The sequence below is a fragment of the Ananas comosus genome, linkage group 10, assembly GCF_001540865.1.
Source record: "Ananas comosus cultivar F153 linkage group 10, ASM154086v1, whole genome shotgun sequence".
Lineage (NCBI taxonomy): Eukaryota > Viridiplantae > Streptophyta > Magnoliopsida > Poales > Bromeliaceae > Ananas > Ananas comosus.
The window spans coordinates 7,457,076-7,469,066 of NC_033630.1; the positions used below are offsets into that span (position 1 = coordinate 7,457,076).

The following is an 11,991-nucleotide window of genomic DNA, read 5'->3' on the forward strand; positions in this document are numbered from 1 at the left end:
TGTTTTAGGATCAGGCACGGGGACTTTTCCGGATTCATCAAACCCGTTCGCGTCGCCGTGGCTCCAGTGCATATGCGGTAGGTGAGATTAATGTAATTGATGAAAAATCTAAATTAGACGATGTGGGACAAAAGTCCAAGATGGAAGCCGTGAGAGAAGTTATTGCCAGCACGGGTGCCCCGTACTGGTTGAATTTAAAAATTAACGATATGAACACAAGCCGGCTCACGAACAATAAATTATATTATTAACTCTACTGCTCGATGAAAAGTTGAAAGAAAATTAAAATTTTAATTTAATAATTAAAATTTGCAGAAATACAGTATGAGACTTCAGATAGTCTTAATGTAAAATATAATAAAACTAAAACTCTTAATCCGACTTAAGTATTTTGGACAATGGTTAGCTCCAAAAAGTCAAGCACCCATTTGGTTCGGGGTTCAGGGGTGGAATAACTCCTTAACTCCAAAGTTACTCCCGAATAGCCAATTTGGAGATAGGGATTAGCTAATCCCATCCCAAATAGGCTATTCCGGAATAGTCCATTTGGAGTAGGGTTAGCTAACCCCGACCCCACCCCGCTACTCCAACCAAACAAAATACTATTTTACCCACTATCCTTCTTATCCCACCTACTCCAACCAAACATTATTTTATCTATATCTGGACTAAACTCAATTCTCAACCAAATGTAAAATTACTCTAACCCCATTTTAATACTGAACTTAATTCTATTCCTGAAATAACAAGTTTTTACTTAATCCCGAACCAAACGGTGACTAAAAGAATTAAACATGATAGGACGGGAGTAGTTCTAGAATGAATGATCTCCTGAGAAAGTCGAGACGTCACATACTGTTGGAACAAATACCGCACAGAAATCTAATTGTGATTTAAATCTAACTAAATTTTATGATGAAAATAAATAAATCAACTTACAGATGATCGCTAAATCCAAATAAATACTTAATTGATCCGGAAGCGTGTGAGGCACTGCCCTAAGGCGTATTCCCGTCCTTACGTGCGGGATTAACCGGGAATAACACCCCAAGGTACGACCGGAATTCCTCCTCCTGCGAGCACGATCGTGAAGAAGGTTGACGGAGACTCTTTCAACACCCAGAGATAAAGGAATCAAGAAAATAGAAAATTGAAGGAAAAACTTAAAAAAAAACTATTTTCCACTTGTTATTTTCACTACTGTTCATATTGTACTATGGACAGTAGACCAAAAACATATATAGAGGGGAATGGAAAAAGTTAACGTTGGGAGGTTAACTTTTCCTTAATTAGGCCCATTAAGGGGCTGTTTGGTTGTACGCATTTGCAACTGCAGTGCAGTTGCAAATGCGTGCAGCCACAATTTCTTTGTTTGGTTTAGTGTAGTTGAGTTCAACTGCTGCAGTTCCAACTGCACAAGAAGGCCCAAATGCTGCAGTTGGAACTACATCCAAATTGGTCGTAGTTCCAACTGCAGCAGTTGGTGAGGGATAGGATCACCCACAAATTAATAATAATAATAAATAAATAAATAGCTAAATAAATAAATAATATATGTATATAGGTAAATAAAAATACTTATAAATAAACTCATACTAATAAAATTTTTTAGACAATACAAGCTTTGTGCAAAAAATTAATTTTTTTAAATTTATTTTATTTAAAATATAAATATAGTTTTTTTAAAAAATTTTTATAGAATTGATCGTGTATGTTAATTTAATAATTTTTAATTAATTATAATATTAAATTGATAAAAAAAATGAGAGAATCACTTAAAGTTTGATTTACATATTAAAATTAAAATAATTAAAATTTTAAATGTGTCGATTAATAAGTTGAAGAATTATTGAAAAATATAAAAATATTATATATTCTACTTATTTATTTATAAATAGTAAATTTAAATAATTAATAAATTTATATAATTATTTATGTTTAGTGAAAGTAACCTCACCACTCTATCTAAAGAGGTGACAAAATTCATAATACAAACTATCAGCTTCATATTACCAAACAGAAGAAATGTAACTGCGAGCAGTTGTAACTGCGTAAAACCAAACAGACTAGGTGTAGTTATAACTGCAGCATTTGCAACTGCTTGTATTTCCAACTACACTGTTTCTGCAACTACATCCAACCAAACGGCCCCTAAGTGGAATAAAGAAGTAATAAATTAAATTAAATTCATTCAATTAATTAACATAATAAAAGACAATTAATGAGAATAAAATAATTAAATAATATTTAGAGATTTTGGATTTTACACCAACAATCCCCCACAAAAATTCAAAATCTCAAAATTAAACTAAAAAATTAAAATAAATAAATGTACAAACCAAGTCACCGTGTTTATACTATGCAATAGGCGAGGTGTCTTTAAGAGATTTAACCTCACTTAGTGTTAGCAGTTTCCATCAGAAGAATCGGAGTGAAACCAGGTCTTGAACTACGTTCCTTTGTCCTGATTCAACTACCAACACACACAGTACATGAATTTCCGTCGCGGGTCCTGTTGCGTTAATGGCCATGCACAGTACCTTGATTTTTCATAAGAGTTTCTATGTATAGCCCATTCACATAGCCGCGGCCACATACGGATACTCTTATATAGGTGGTTTCCTCCAGAGATGTGTGTAGAGTCACATCTCGCGAAAATTATCGCCTTGGATCCCATTAAGAGCTCTCAGCTCAACCTCAACCACTACACAGAGCACTACTCACCATAGGGATAGGATTGGAGCTAAAGCTCCTCTATATAAACAGTAGACAGTGCTCTTTGGCCAACCTGACAGCTTGTTTTTACCACATTGAACCTTCTTCAAGGGATCTCCTATCACAAAGGTTGGGTTCCCACTGCAGGAAGGCCCTTTACGGGCAAAGTCCCATTCCCCTCGATGAATCCAGGACCTTAGTCCTATTCAAGCCGTTCGTCAAATAATCTACAAAATTCTGTTCAGATCTGATAAAAATCAAATAAATAATATTATGAAAATAACCATCTAATAAATTTATGTCTCAAAATAATTTACCTGCCAATCTTAGAATTTGTAAAATTTGTTTCCAAGATGAACACTAGGATAATGTCACGCCCCGAGACAGCTACCAATTTGGTCCGGCCCCGGGCGCGCCGAACAGACGCCGAACGGACAGGACCTCCCCTGTCCGTCCAAGGCTAACCAACGGATCATGTATAAGAATTTACCCAGGAATTAATTCATAAATACACGATCAAGAAGCACCACCAGTGCAACAAAACGAGAGCAAGAATACAAGTATAAAAACATATACAAGTACATAAAGAGAGAAGAGGCTATCTATTACAGTCATTTGACTTAATACATTTAATTACATCTTTTACTTCTTCCAAAATATGAATACAATCACTCAAACCTCACCCTATACAACATCTACTCTCAAATACAAAAAGGGTGACAGCTAATGCAAAAAGGGAGGTAGCTAATGCGACTAGAGCGCCGGGCCCTTACCACGATCCTCACGCTCGCCGGGGATGCCCGAGCTAGAACCTGTAAAAAGTGGGGTGAGAACTAACTTCCTTAGTTCCCAGTGGGTTCGGCCGCCGACTCCGCCGATCTCCCCACTAGGTCCAAGCGGGCAAAAGTAGCTAATCGATAGATAGATAGATAAGGAAAGCTGTAAAGACAGGAAAGTAAAGCTACACTACTATGCCCAATCATGGATACATGAATGCATGTTCAATAAAACGGTAAGCAACTAACCTGTCGTCATGTCAAAGGTAAAGCTATGTACTTATTCATCAATGTCATTTATTTGTTTCTTAATCTCATGGCTTCCCTGAAGGAGCCTACTGCTCACTAGCCATCTCGAAGGTAGGGAGGGTCAACTCGCACTACGAACCGAGACCGTCTGCCGGGGCCTAAATAGGCAAACCCTTGGGACCCAAAATAGGCGATCCCACGTGACCAACATCCGGAGCGCACTACTTGTGTGGGGCTTCCATCACAAGATTTAGAAACAGACCGTGAGCATGATCTAATCCTCGTCTCGAGAATACCCTATCCTCTAGGGTTACAATCATCATATAGTCCATAGGTTTCACATACACTACGACTCATATGTGTCATTGTTCTTTTGCTTACTATCAACTAAATTACCACTCGTCCACTGTACTGTTTACTATCGACTAGATGCCACTCGTTCTTTGTTTAACATTAGACCAACCATTAAGCCCATCTCTTTCTTTGCACTATAGGATTCACAATCTCGACCCAATCCTTATCGATCCACTATATCAAGTATCAAATTCATGCTACGATATCAAGGAAAGCATAAGGAAAGGAAATGCACAATCCTCCTATAATGCAATAATACAAGATGCAAGAATCGACATGTACTAAGACATAGAAGGGAGCCCGATTGCTTCGGGATGGACACCACCCACCTCTTGGCGATGTCGCGATGATAGAGAACTCGACGCTGGGGTCCTTGCACGCCGCTTCAACTCCTCGGGGCGAAGCGAGCCCTCGAGTACCCGATTCGGCGATAACTCCGCACTCGCTCGTCGGATCGGCAAACCGTCTTCGCCGACGCGTTCCGAGACCTAGCAATTTGGTTTACGACCTATTAAAATAGATCAAAACCCTAGATTTACCAAAGTCCCAATTCCGTGCCCTAGAATGGCAACGGGGAAGAAATCCGTGGTGCGAGCTTCGATTTCGAGCTCGAACCACCTATTCATCTCCTCTAGGTTCTATTCGAACCAATTCTAAGCAACAAAACCCAATCCTAAAAAATCTACCATGGATGGGTTTGGAGTTTACCTCTAAGCCAAGCTCCAAGCTTGCCCTAGCTTGAAAGAGAGAGAGAAGAAGACCTTCTTCTTCTTCTTCTTGAACTTCTCCTTCTACTTCTTCCTCTTTTCCTTCCTTTCTTTCTTCTCCTTCTTCTTCTCCTTCTTTTCTTTCTAGAGAGAGAGAGGGAAGAGTGTAAGAGGGAGAGAGAGCAAATGAGAGGGAGAGAGGAGCCCCAAGCCTCTAATAAAGGCCATTTTGCAAATAGCCCCCTCAACTTTCCATTCCTGAAACAGCTCTCCCTGGGCCATTTTCGCAGTGAGGGACCGGTCCCAGCTCGGGGAGACCGGTCCCCGAAGGCTGCCATTTCGAGCAGAGGGGATTTCGCGTTCGGGAACCGGTCTTTGCCTGAGAGAACGGTCCCCGGGAGACCGGTCCTTGTCCGAGAGACCGGTTCCCGAAAGCTGAGTTTTCGGGACTTAGCCAAATTTCGGCTATTTTCGCTGGGCCAACGTTCGGGAACCGGTCCCTCACCACCCGGGACCGGTCTCATCAGAGACCCCCGCAGCCCAGCCTGATGGAACCGGTCCCTGCCTGCCAGGGACCGGTCCCCGAGAGAAATTCTGCTCCATTGCAGATTTTGCACTGGTGCTCCCGCGGACCCTTCTTTAATGCACTTTATGCATTATAAACACCTTCGGACCTTCCGAAGCCTACGCACTCGACGAATAGTCGATTCTAGTCGAAGTCTAATCCTCGAGTTTCGAGAATTCACTTCCTAACAGATAAAATCATGAGAGCAATTATAATATCAAAATCTATCAAACTGATAAAAGATTTCCCCCCACAAGTTTTGCGATATATCAAAACTTAAAATCATGAGGTTAATCATGTCTAATGGGGTTTGGTTCAACAGCAAATAGATGACCTAAACAATTTTTTTTTAAAATTTTATCTCAATTAGATCTTTTCATTACAAAATATAATGCAAGCAATATGCATCAAACAAAATGATTACTGTAAAGTGGTGCTGTTGGTTACACGACTTTTGTTCAAAGACTGTGCTTAAACAAACTGTGGGTTTCAAATCCCAATATTGAAACAATAACAATAATATTTAATAATAAAGCTTAAAGAAATCTAACCTCTTTTTTTTTTCTTTCTTTTTTTTTTTTTTTATAAAGTCACAAAATAGTATATGTATTTGCACAGGAAAATTTTTTACTGTAGTAGATCTTTTTTTAAAAAATAAATATCTGTACAACTTGTCTTTAAAATACTGTAGCACACATATATATATATATTACCAAAGAATTTTACTGTAGCAAAACTCTAAAATCACACTCTAATAAAATTATTTTTACTATAGCAAAATTATTATTATTATTATTTATCAAAGAATTTTAGCAAAAGACAATATTTATATATATTAACCCTATTTCTTGGTCGGAAAAATCAGGAAATAGTTTTTATATATATACACACACGCGCAAAGAAATCCAACATTAAAACGTATTTTACTGTAGCAAAATTGTTTAAAATTAATTTTGCTGTAGCAAAGCTTTTTTTTTTTTTTAATCACCAAATAAATTATAATTTCAACGGTAAGTTAAATAATATACAATTACATATTAAAGTGCTAATCTCTAAAAAATTTATGTTTGAATGCCAATTATACAAACAAGTTAACAAACAAATTAACAAACAAATTATATACATATAAAATTAATTTAATACGGATTAGTACTCGTTAGATTTCAATCACAATCAAATCGGAATACGCCTTAGATTGTTGGAACAAATACCGCACAGAAATTTAATTGTGATTTAAATCTAACTAAATTTTATGATGAAAATAAATAAATCAACTTACAGATGATCGCTAAATCCAAATAAATACTTAATTGATCCGGAAGCGTGCGAGGCACTGCCCTAAGGCGTATTCCCGTCCTTACGTGCGGGATTAACCGGGAATAACACCCCAAGGTACGACCGGAATTTCTCCTCCTGCGAGCACGATCGTGAAGAAGGTTGACGGAGACTCTTTCAACACCCAGAGATAAAGGAATCAAGAAAATAGAAAATTGAAGGAAAAACTTAAAAAAAAACTATTTTCCACTTATTGTTTTCACTACTGTTCATATTGCACTATGGACAGTAGACCAAAAACATATATAGAGGAGAATGAAAAAAGTTAACGTTGGGAGGTTAACTTTTCCTTAATTAGGCCCATTAAGTGGAATAAAGAAGTAATAAATTAAATTAAATTCATTCAATTAATTAACATAATAAAAGACAATTAATGAGAATAAAATAATTAAATAATATTTAGAGATTTTGGATTTTACACCAACACATACAGATCTTGTTATATTTAGATTGGTCTAAAATTCAAATAGTAAATTCGGTTCAGCTTATTTGTTAAACGGACCATTGACCTCGAGCTCCTTTCGAACCGAACTCGGATTGACTCGCAAACCGCAAACTGAATTGTCACCCTAATTCCACACCATTTTCAAAGTGCATGGACAATAAAAATGTGCATGTGATGTATGAATCCACACGAGTGACGAAACCGGGTGGCCGACCACCCGTAATGTTTGCTAACTGTGTTTCTCTTGCGTGTTAGTCACTCTAAAAGCAAGTACTTTGAGTGACAATACATGATACTTGATTTATTAATCGCATCACTAACTATTAATTGTCCATTTAATGTTGGAGTGTAATCCTTTTGTATCGTGGCATCTTGTAGGCTTCTCCAGAAAATTCCCCCACCATTTCAAGGGCATCTCGGAATCGAATTTGGAACTTAAATTATCAGAGTTTAGTATTTTCTAGATTTAGCAGCCGTTTGATTGAATATTAATTAGAAATGCAGTATGATCAGAGTTGCATATAGCTGGAGATACAGTGGTTACAACTGCATGTATTTCGCTTTGTTTGTTGGTTAGGTGCGGTAAAAAATATTGTAACTATAAATATTTATTTGTTTTGCATGTGGTAGAGAAGTGTGTTTGAAAATTTTTTATCATGTTATATTTGTGGTGGTGAGATTTTCTCCAATGTAGAAAAGAAAGATATTGAGCTGCGAACTAATTTGATAAGAGTTCCGCCGCAGATTTAATTTTCAAACACATCAAATTAAATGTCGAATTTGAATTTACATGCAGTTATAATTGCAATAAAGTTACTACTATATATTATAACTGAAATACAGTTGTAGCTGCATACAATCCAAACAACCTTTTAAAACGTTTATTAGAGGTTTGATCTAAAAAGTAGTGATTTGAAGTTCAAATTCACAAGATCGAACACCGAATTTGAATCACAAATTTGATCTAAAAAGTAGTGATTTGTAGTTCGAATTCACAAGATCGAACACCGAATTTGAATCACAAATTTGATCTAAAAAGTAGTGATTTGTTGTTCGAATTCACAAAATCAAACACTGAATTCGAACCACAAAATGGCGTTATCAGGTCAAGGGCTCCAGAGTAGAACTCAACCAGTATTCCAAAATTTACAAAACCGTTAGTTGATAGGCGTTTTTTTTAAAAAAAATTTACACTACAACAGAATTAGGTTATAGGGGCACATGTTTGAGACACTTTTGAGTAAGTGTCCCATTTATGCTAAAACTTAAAAACATATCTACTAATGCCTAAATATAAAGCACAATCCAACCAAAAATAAAAGATTGCTCTACTCAACCCACCACACCCAGTCCATTTGGCCGGATTACAAATAGAAAAGAAAAAAAAAGAATAAATCAATTACCAACTTTTCTTCTCTCTTCACTCAATCCACTGAAATTCTAAACGAAGAGCCTTTACTGTCGTCCTCTTCCGCCACCGCAGCCAACGAGATAGAGTTTCGACGGTTGCTAAATGCTTAAATAAGTGTTGGTAAATTAGCAGCACTCTTTTAGGTTATAGCGACACTCTTTAACTGTCACTATATACCTAGCGACCCCACATATAGCAACACTTTTTAAAAGTGTCGGTAATTTTAGCTAGCAGCACTTTTTTGACATGTACCTACATTTAAAAGTGTAGCTATAGACCGTTTTTGTTGTAGTGTTATAGTTATTAATTTAAATTATGAACTAAAATTTATTAAATTTTATATTTTTGTTTGAAAATATAAGTGAGGACGATTTGAATTAATTTGTCCTAATTTGAGACGATTTTAATGAAGTATAAGCAAACCCAATGGGAGATGAGATTCACCACGCATTTTGATCCCAAAGAAATTAATGAGATACTCTAAAATTTTTTTAAAAAAAGGAAAGAAATTGAGATGGAAAATTTAAAATATTTTATAAAATTTGCAACTTTTTTCATCATAATTTTCCACTACAAATTTCCAGGCACACCCCCAAGGATCCAAAACTAATTATCTACACTTTTGCGGGCCAATCCGAAAAGTGTCCAAAGCGGCGTTCATCCTCGTCAACATCGCGGCGCGGAAGAGCCCGTTAACGGCGTTCGACAAACGGTTCAACCCCTCCGTCATCTCCTCCGTTAGCTTATCCACCTCCTCCACCGCACGGCGGAGCTTCTCGGGGTCGTCGTCGCCGTCGACAACGGTCGTTAGCCTCTTAATGGCGTCGGCCACCGCCTCCACCTCTCCGGCGAACCCCGCGCCGAGTTTTGGGGGGATCTCCTCGGCGAGCTGGTTGAACTCCACGGCCCAGGGGAGCTCGGCGGCGACACGGGGCAGGGGGGGAGCCGATCTCGCGCCAAAGCTGAGCGCCGCGGCGAGGGAGCCCAGGACGAGGGCGGCGATGGCCTCGGCGGGGTAGCTCGGGCGTGTGGGCAATGCAGATCGGGGGCGAAAGCGAGGGGGGTTGGTTCCACTCGGTGATGGCGCGGCGGAGGGAGTCGGGGGCGGAGGAGGAGGAGGCAGAGGAGGAGGCGGCGGCGGAGGAGGAGGTCAAGGGCTGCGGAGGCGGAGTTGGCGGCGTCGAGAAAGGAGAGGCCGGAGTGGAGGTGGGCGGCTTCTCTTCTTCCTCCGCGGATCCCTCGATCCATCGATTGATCGCGAGATCGAGAGCGGGAGGAGGGATCGGAGGCGGAGGGCGAGGGCGAGGTCGAAGGATCGTGAGCTAGGGTTAGGGTTAGGGTTAGGGTTAGGGTTAGGGGTTTTGCAGGGGAGGCGGAGGAGGGGGGAGAGAGAGGGGTGGCGACGCTTCTCTGTGAGGAACATTTCTTTTTCTTCTTTTTTTTTGAAAATTTTACTTATATATAAGTTCCATCTTTTTATTAGCAAAAATTTAAATAATGTTTACTTAAAAGAATAACATGATTTGATATAATAATTAGGGAACGATGGTTATTGAATAAAAGGTTGTATAATAAAGTCTAGCTGTGGTGTTTTTAAAAACACAAAGATTTGGTACTTGTAAAATTTCTGCCGCTAAATCTATTATTTTTATTATTTTTTTCCGTTAGATCACACTATTCAATCAACCATCAAGGAATCCTTATCAGCCTAATTGCATATTTTTTAATCCAAAAACCGAAAACCTACAAGGACCAATAACTTTATATTTTTAAAAATATAGAAAAACTAAAATCGGTGTATATATGTAGTCCTAGGTTTATAGTCATCCGTTGTTTGTGGATTAATAATAATGCAAAGGCTACTACTGGTAGTCAAAGGTTAAAAATTTTGATGTAAAAAGAGATAATACTTTTAAAAGTATTTCAGCACACCTCTCTCTCTCTATATATATATATATATAAAGTTTGATTAGAATACTATCTATAGTAAACAGAGTCCCTTGCTACGGTTTTGTTTAGATTACTCGAAGTGTGTAAGATGCCAAACTTCTGTAGTTATAAAGTTGCGGTGGAATGTAATATACCAGATTTTAATATAAAAGTGAAAATAAATAAAAATAGCATGAGATACTATTTTTATTGGATTTAGAGAAGTGAAATATAAGTTGGAAATGATCTGTGCTAAAATCGGAACGAAAACAGAAGATTTAGAATTTTCTGTGAGAAACGGGACAGATAAATTAGCAGAAAATGCACAGTGTCAGAAAATTATGAAAACTGGAGAATATGTGAGAATTATTTTTATGAGGCTAGATTTAAAGTTTCATGCCATTCTAACACCCGGAAAGTAAAAAATAAAATCCGACTGCTATCTGCTAGAGATTACAGTTCGGTAGAGCTTTCGGTGACCAAACGGGGTCGAAACTGAAAGATTAAAAATTCTTTCGTTAAGTTAAGTAAAATCGAGCATGACTGTTAAATTTGAGCTCAAACGGACATCCAGAAGGGCTCCGACTGTTCCGAACTGCTAAACTGCAAGTTGTAATTGGTGTGAAAGGGAATTTTGTGCAATTGTTACAGCCCCTACTATGTGGCTGGCAGCATGCGCACCCCCACACACACGCACACATTCTCTCCTCTCCCTCACACTTGCAACGAAAGAAGAAAAACCTTCTCTTTTCTTTCTTGAACGTGGAATCAAGAAAAGGATTTGGTGGAGAAGAAAGCTTGGAAGTTGATCTTCATCTCCTTCATCTTCTTCCTCTCCATTGGAGCTTGCTTGAGAGGTAAGCTTTGATAGCAACAATGGTAGATCTTTAGGGCTTCATTTATATACTCTAAAAATGGATTTGTTGGAATCCTAGCATGCTAAATAGAGGGAAAATGCTTGATTCATGAATCAATTTGAAGTATCTTGTAATAGTAAACACCTAGGGCTTAAAAATGGTATTTTTACTAGTAGATGGGTTTGATCTAAATTGAACCTATATAAACCTAATTGCCAGGTATATGAACTCGTTGGCGAAGTCGGTTCGGCGATTCGTCGAGCCGGTGCGAAGATATTGAAGAAACGACGTTTTTGGCTTCGCTTCCGCCTTGAGGGCGGAAGCGACGACTAAAAATCATGGAAACGGATTTGGAGCACCGTGACACATAACCGAAGACCTATAATTTTCGGGGCTGCTAAGGGGCGCGCAGTTGGTGCACAATTGTGAGATCGGGCCAAATCGGATAGCGGGTAACACGGGCAACCGATTGCAAGTGTCGACAAGCAATCGGAGAGCAAATCAAGATGGATTGTGCTTACCGAAGCAACTATGTCGCATGCATGTCAAAGTAGACTATGAGTTCTCGTTGATGCATATGTGTGGGTACAATGGCATTGTGATTATGCTAGATGGAATTATATGCATGTAAACCTAATTACTTGGTGT

General features: G+C 38.4%; 1 pseudogene; it reads right to left on the minus strand.

Moving 5' to 3' along the window:
- LOC109716209 lies at positions 9,067-9,805 on the minus strand (annotated as a pseudogene).